Genomic DNA, 7,111 nt, shown 5'->3' with positions numbered 1-7,111 from the left:
GGTTCTCCACTTGTGAAGTAACTCCCTGCTCTCCATGTGTCAGTATATAATGCCTGCATCTGTAACTTTCACTCTATGCATCCGAAGAAGTGAGGTTTTTACTCACGAAAGCTTATGCCCAAATAAATCTGTTAGTCTTTAAGGTGCCACCAGACTCCTTGTTGTTTTTACATTGGAAAAAATAATCCCACCTATACATACAAAATTATGGGGTCTAAATTAGCAGTTACCACACACAAAAGAGTTTTTGAAGTCATTGTACATAGTTCCCTGAAAACATCTGCTCAGTGTGCAGTGGCAGCCAAAAAAGCTAATAGAATGTAAGGAACCATGAGGGAAGGGATAGATAATAAGACAGAAAATGGAAGTAACGGAAGAGGAGAAGGAGAATTTTGCCCGCATGCTCGGGTTTCAGCTGATCGCCATATTTGGGGTTGGGAAGGAATTTTCCTCCAGGGTAGATTGGCAGAGGCCCTGGAGGTTTTTCGCCTTCCTCCGCAGCATGGGGCAGGGGTCGCTTGCTGGGCAGGGGTTGCTTGCTGGAGGATTCTCTGCGACTTGAAGTCTTTAAATCATGATTTGGGGACTTCAACAGCTGAGTCAAGGGAGAGAATTATTCCAGGAGTGGGTGGGTCAGCTTTTGTGGCCCGCATCATGCGGGAGGTCAGTCTAGATGATCATAATGGTCCCTTCTGACCTTAGAGTCTATGAGTCTATGTGTCTAAAATATCATAATGCCACCGTATGAATCCATGTTACTCCCACACCTTGAATACCGTGTGTGGTTCTGGTTGCCCCATCTCAAAAAAGATAGAACTGGAAAAGGTGCAGAGGAGGGCAACGAAAATGATTAGGGGTATGGAACAGCTTCCATATGAAGAAACAGATTAAAAAGATTGGGACTGTTCATCTTAGAAAAGAGATGGGTGGGGGGGATATGATAGAGGTCTATAAAATCATGAATGGTGTAGAGAAAGTGAATAGGGAAGTGTTATTTACCCCTTCACATAATCAGGTGGCATCCAATGAAATTAATAAGCAGCAGGTTTAAAACTAAGATAGGGAAGCACTTCTTCACACAACACACAGTCAACCTGTGGAACTCACTGCTAGGGGGGTTGTGAAAGCCAAAAGCAAAACCAGGTTCAAAAAAGAATGAGATAAATTCCTGGAGGATAGGTCCATCAATGGCTATTAGCCAAGATGGTCAGGGATGCAACCCCATGCTCTAGATGTCCTAAACCTCTGACTACCAGAAGCTGGGACTGGACAACAGGGGATGGATCAGTCAATAAATTGTCCTGTTCTGTTCATTCGCTCTGATGCATCTGGTAAAAGCCATTGTTGGAAAACACGATACAGGGCTAGATGGACCATTGGTCTGATCCAGTATAGCAATTTGCATGTTCTTACGTAATATAATAAGACCTCTAAAAGCGGCTGAGCTTATTCATTCTGTCCAATAGACTTTTGGAAGGTATATGTCAAATTAGGTGTTTCTTTATCTGCTGAAATACATATAGACTCTAGTGTTGCTTCCACATTTTCTTTATCTTAGGTTGTATAGGCTCATGCTTTTACATGCAGAGGGCCCCAGTTCACTCCCTGCAGACATCGCAAACGGGTGTCACTGGTGTCACATTTGGCTATGCTGTCTGTAACCACTAAACCACAACCAACTTCCTGCTCCTGGAAGAGAAGCTGAAGCCCAGCACTCCACTGGTGCTCTGCAATATGTGTTGTGTCTCCCTGCATGGGCTGCTTCATGTAGAGGGTAGTAAGCTGCTTCCCCTCTCCCCAGTTACTCCTATAGCAGAAGTGGAAGAGGTCTATACTGTGGATCTGAAAGGGGTAGGGTCAAACCCAGTGAAAAAAATATCCATACATCTATAAGAGTTAGTGTAAGGACCCTGGAGTAACTGTGGGAATGATTTTATATTGTAAAACATTGTATTTGGATGTTGTGTTAATATTTGTTTTTCTATTGCATTTTTAGTGTTTGTATTTGATTAAAAGGCGCTGCCCCCTTTAAGAACAGAATGTGGGAAACAGCATGTGTTGGAGACTGAGTGGTGTGATATGACCTGTGCGTCCACGGTCTGGAAGACCCTGCCTGCCTAAGATCTGAAAAGGTCAGAACTTGAATTAATAAACTTATTTTCCCAGTAAACAACCCTCGTTCTCTTTAGCACTTGAGATGCTGCTCAGGGTGTTAATGCAGTGTTGCCAGGTCTCATGATTTTATTGTGAGACTTGTGGTATTTGATGTTTTTCTTAAAGTCCCTGCTGCTGGAACCAGAAGACTGCAGGAGAGTGTTAGCTTTCCTTCCCCTTCATCCCCACCCCCCCATACATTTCTAATCCTCCTGGTTGCAGAGAAAACCTTGAAAAATGAAGCTAGAGCACCCTAAAGATTTCAAAAGCAGAAGGCAAAGAAAAAAGAAGGCAACATTTATTATTTAAAACAAAATACCATGATTCTTGGGCCCCGACTCATGATTTTTGCACATTTGGGATTGGCAGTACTGCTAATGAACTACAGTTTTTCACCAATAGGTCACAGTCTGAATCCTGCCCAGCTCAGCAGGGATTAACAGCTGTTCACATCTAATGGATGTTTGGTGGCCCCTATTTGAGATGAGGCTCATTTCTAGGTTCCACATCATCTCTTCAGACTGTCTCTCACTATGTGATTGTACTGGGCCTAGCCCGATGGCTCCCTGATCGCACTTAGATCCTCTAATTAGAATTCCTGCAGCAGGGGCCAAAATTGCCCTTTTCACTATAAATTTGTGGGAAGTGGAATCACTGCAATTGTTATACACACACTGGGATGAGCAGGAGGAGTTCAAAACTCAGAAGACAGACCAAAACCCATGATTTGATGTTGGGGCTGATCTCATGCTATTTTGGAGTCTGACTTATGATGTTTGAACTTTTGGGGTTGGCTATACTATGTTTTTTCAATAGACTTTTAGTATGTATCCAACAAGTTCTTGGAATGTATTGGAGACAATTTTTATTTCAGAAGGTCGAGAAAGCTCATAGACTCATAGACTTTAAGGTCAGAAGGGACCATTATGATCATCTGGTCTGACCCCCTGCATGCTGCAGGCCATAAAACTGTCCCTACCCCTTCCCTGGACTCTGCTGCTGAAGTCCCCAATCCTGTTACTAGTGACTTCAATCGGCAGAGACCCTCCTGCTAGAGATCCCTGCCCCATGCTGCGGAGGAAGGCGAAAAACCTCCAGAGGCTCAGCCAATCTGCCCTGGAGGAAAATTCCTTCCCGACCCCAAATATGGCGATCAGTAAGACCCCGAGCATATAGGCAAGAGTCTCCATCAAGCTATTAGGGGAGAGGCTATTCTAGATTTGTTTTTGACAAATAGGGAGGAACTGGTTGAGAATTTGAAAGTGGAAGGCAGCTTGGGTGAAAGTGATCATGAAATGATAGAGTTCATGATTCTAAAGAATGGTAGGAGGGAAAATAGCACAATAAAGATAATGGATTTAAAGAAGAACAGGAGTACTTGTGGCACCTTAGAGACTAACAAATTTAGTTAACCTGGATTTAAAGAAGGCAGACTTTAGCAAACTCAGGGAGTTGGTAGGTAAGATCCCACCAGAAGCAAATATAAGGGGACAAACAGTTAAAGAGTGTTGGCAGTTTTTCAAAGAGACATTATTAAGGGCACAAGAGCAAACTATCCCACTGTGTAGGAAAGATAGGAAGTATGGCAAGAGAATACCTTGGCTTAATCAAGGGATCATCAATAATCTAAAACTCAAAAAAGAGTCCTACAAAAAGTGAAAACAAGGTGAAATTACAAAGTGAACATAAACAAATAACACAAGTATGTAGGGACAAAATTAGAAAGGCCAAGGCACAAAACAAGATTAAACTATCTAGCAGCACAAAGAGTAACAATAAAACATTCTGCAAATACATTAGAAGCAAAAGGAAGATCAAGGACAGGTTAGGCCTGTTACTCAACGAGGGGGGAAAAACAATAACAGAAAATGTGGAAATGGCAAAAGTGCTAAATTACGTTTTTGTTTCAGTTTTGACCAAAAAGGTTAGTAGCGATTGGACATCTAACATTGTGAATGCCAGTGAAAATGAGGTAGGATCAGAGATTAAAATAGAGAAAGAACAAATCAAAAATTACTCAGACAAGTTAGATGTCTTGAAGTCACCAGGGCCTGATGAAATACATCCTAGAATACTCAAGGAGCTGACTGAGGAGATATCTGAGCCATTAGCAATTATCTTTGAAAAGTCACGGAAGATGGGGGAGATTCCAGAGGACTTGAACAGGGCAAGTATAGTGCCAATCTATAAAAAGGGAAATAAGGACAACCCAGGGAATTACAGGCCAGTCAGCTTAACTTCAGTACCCGGAAAGATAATGGAGCAAATAATGAAGCAATCAATTTGCAAATACCTAGAAGATAATAAGGTGATGAGTAACAACATGGATTTGTCAAGAACAAATCGTGTCAAACCAACCTAATAGCTTTCTTTGATAGGGTAAAAAGCCCCATGGATAAGGGGAAGCGGTAGATGTGTTATATCTTGGCTTTAGTAAGGTTTTTTGATACTGTCTTGCATGACCTTCTCATAAACAAACTAGGGAAATACAACCTAGATGGAGCTACTATAAGGTGGGTGGAAAACCATTCCCAGAGAGTAGTTATAAGTGGTTCACAGTCAAGCTGGAAGAGCATATCAAGTAGGGTCCACAGGGATCAGTTTGGGTCTGGTTCTCGTCAATATCTTCATCAATGATTTAGATAAAGGCATAGAGAATGCACACATAAAGTTTGCGGACAATACCATGCTGGGAGGGGTTGCAATAGCTTTGGAATATAGGATTAAAGTTCAAAATGATTTGGAAAAGCTGGAGAAATGTCCGAAGTAAACAGGATGAAATTCAATAAGGACAAATGCAAAGTACTCCACTCAGGCTAGGTCTACACTACAGGGGGGTCGACCTAAGATACGCAACTTCAGCTACATGAATAGCGTAGCTGAAGTTGCGTATTTTAGGTCGACTTACCTGGCTGTGAGGATGGCGGCGAGTCAACTGCTGCCGCGCTGCCATCGACTCCACTTCTGCCTCTTGCCGCAGTGGATTTCCGGAGTCGACGGCAGAGCGATCCCCAATAGATCGATTGCTACGCGCCGATCCGGCGGGTAGTGAAGATGTGCCCTTAGGAAGGAACAATCAATTGCACATGTACAAAATGGGAAATGACTGCCTAGGAAGGAGTACTGCGGAAAGGGATCTGGGGATCATAGTGGATCAGAAGCTAAATATGAATCAACGGTGTAACACTTGCAAAAAAAGAAAACATCATTCTGGGATGTATTAGCAGGAATGTTGTAAGCAAGACACAAGAAGTAATTCTTCTGCTCTACTCTATACTGCTTAGGCCTAAACTGGAGTATTGTGCCCAGTTCTGGGCACCACATTTTGGGAAAGATGTGAACAAATTGGAAAAGGTCCAGAGAAGAGCAACAAAAATGATAAAGGTCTAGAAAACATGAGGGAAGATTGAAAAAATTATGTTTGTTTAGTCTGAAGAAGAGAAGACTAAGAGGGGACATGATGATCGTTTTCAAGTACATAAAAGGTTGTTAAAAGGAGAAGGGAGAAAAATTGTTCTCTTTAACCTCTGAAGATAGGACAAGAAGTAATGGGCTTAAATTGCAGCAAGAGTGGTTTAGGTTGGACATTAGGAAAAACTTCCTGTCAGGGTAGTTAACCACTGGAATAATTTGCCTAGGGAGGTTCCGGAAGAGCAGGTTAGACAAACACCTATCAGGGATGGTCTAGATAATACTTAGTCCTGCCATGAGCCTGTTCCTGAGTAAATTTTAAATTCAATAGTCTTTCCATGAATATTCAATTTCATTCTCCAGGCAGGCTCTGTGTCATCAGACATGATAGATCCAAGAAACAGTAGCTCTTCATTGTCTGTACTATTAGTCAGCTCCCTCATTGCTTTGGTGCAGCAAACAGCTACAAAATGTCCATATTTTGTGCATCTGTTATGCCTTCTGCCTATGGCAAAACATACATCTTTGGGCTATGAATTTTTCCACACTTGTGCATGTAGGCTGAAAGGCTTTAGTGTTTGACTTGAATTTGTCCCTCTTAGCCTGGGAGTTCTCTCTCATTGCCTCAGGAGTTTTATGATAATGACTTTCAGCTTTCATGTGGTCTACAACTTCTAAGCTAGTTTCAGGTTTTTCAAGTTGCTCTTGCCTTTTGTTCTGCTGTTTGAATAGTGCAGGGGAGTGGACTAGATGATCTCTCGAGGTCCTTTCCAGTCCTATGATTCTCTATTATTCTATGTTAAAAGCTGATGTAAGAAGTTGCCAGAGAAAGCCATTTACACTGCACATGTTCTATGGGACCTACAGAACCCAGGGACGCAGCATGTTAATTTACTTTGCGGGGTTATTTTACATTAAGGGAAATAAAAAAAAGAAGAAGTACTAAAGTCGGCAGCAGACAGCAGTTGTAGAGTTGGAGGCTGGAAGAGACCATATTATCATGAAGTGTATTTTTGCTCATTTCAGTATTCCAGACCAACTAGTGATGGACAATGGACCACAATTCACTGCAGCAGAATTTAAGACATTCTGCAGGAAATATAATTTTGATCATATTACTAGCAGCCTATATTACCCACAAGCGAACAGAGAGGCTGAGATAGCTCTGCAGACCGCCAAGAAAATCCTACAACTGGAAAATCCATTCCTTGCTCTTTTAAGCTACCAATCAATACCAATGGCAGCTACTGGATACAGTTGTGGAAGCAGAGAAAGAACTGACAGAAGGGGATGCAATACATGACAGTTCGTTAGCAAGAGTAAGGCTAACTGTAACCCTGATAACGCGAGATTTGTAGAAGCGAGGATTGTGTGAGGCGGGTGAGAAAGAACTGTGTAAGAAGTCATTATGACCTGGTATAGATAAGGTGTAGAAGACCTTGTGTAGATAAGGTATAGAAAATATTGTATGTTGGCAAGAGTCAAAACAAATGAGGAAATGAGATATCAAGATGGCCTATGTATAAACAAAATGCAACTGTTGCTC

The sequence above is a fragment of the Chrysemys picta genome, chromosome 1 (genome assembly GCF_011386835.1).
Source record: "Chrysemys picta bellii isolate R12L10 chromosome 1, ASM1138683v2, whole genome shotgun sequence".
NCBI lineage: Eukaryota > Metazoa > Chordata > Testudines > Emydidae > Chrysemys > Chrysemys picta.
Note: the sequence above shows the minus strand (reverse complement) of the source record.